The sequence below is a fragment of the Pygoscelis adeliae genome, unplaced genomic scaffold (assembly GCF_000699105.1).
Source record: "Pygoscelis adeliae isolate BGI_AS28 unplaced genomic scaffold, ASM69910v1 Scaffold387, whole genome shotgun sequence".
NCBI classification, from domain to species: Eukaryota; Metazoa; Chordata; class Aves; order Sphenisciformes; family Spheniscidae; genus Pygoscelis; species Pygoscelis adeliae.
This window is the reverse complement of record NW_008825115.1, coordinates 1,409,322-1,409,590: the sequence shown is the minus strand read 5'-3', so window position 1 is coordinate 1,409,590 and position 269 is coordinate 1,409,322.

Below are 269 nucleotides of genomic sequence, written 5' to 3'. Positions count from 1 at the left end.
GCCCCCCCGCCCACCCAGGCTGCCGTCCTTCAGCGGCAGCTCCAGCCCCCCCGGCACAGTCCGGCAGTTCTACCACAACCGCTCCTTGCAGAAAAGCCAAGCCCAGCAGGAGCAGCTGGGCCAGGAGAGTTCATACAGGGGGAGCGCTCGAGGGGTCCAGCGACGCGGTGCTGTTCCCCCAAGACGCTGGAGCAAGGATGGGGCTCAGCAAGGATGGGAACAGCACCGCGCTGTTCGGCTCCGGGGGGAGCGGAGGCCTGGCCCAGCTG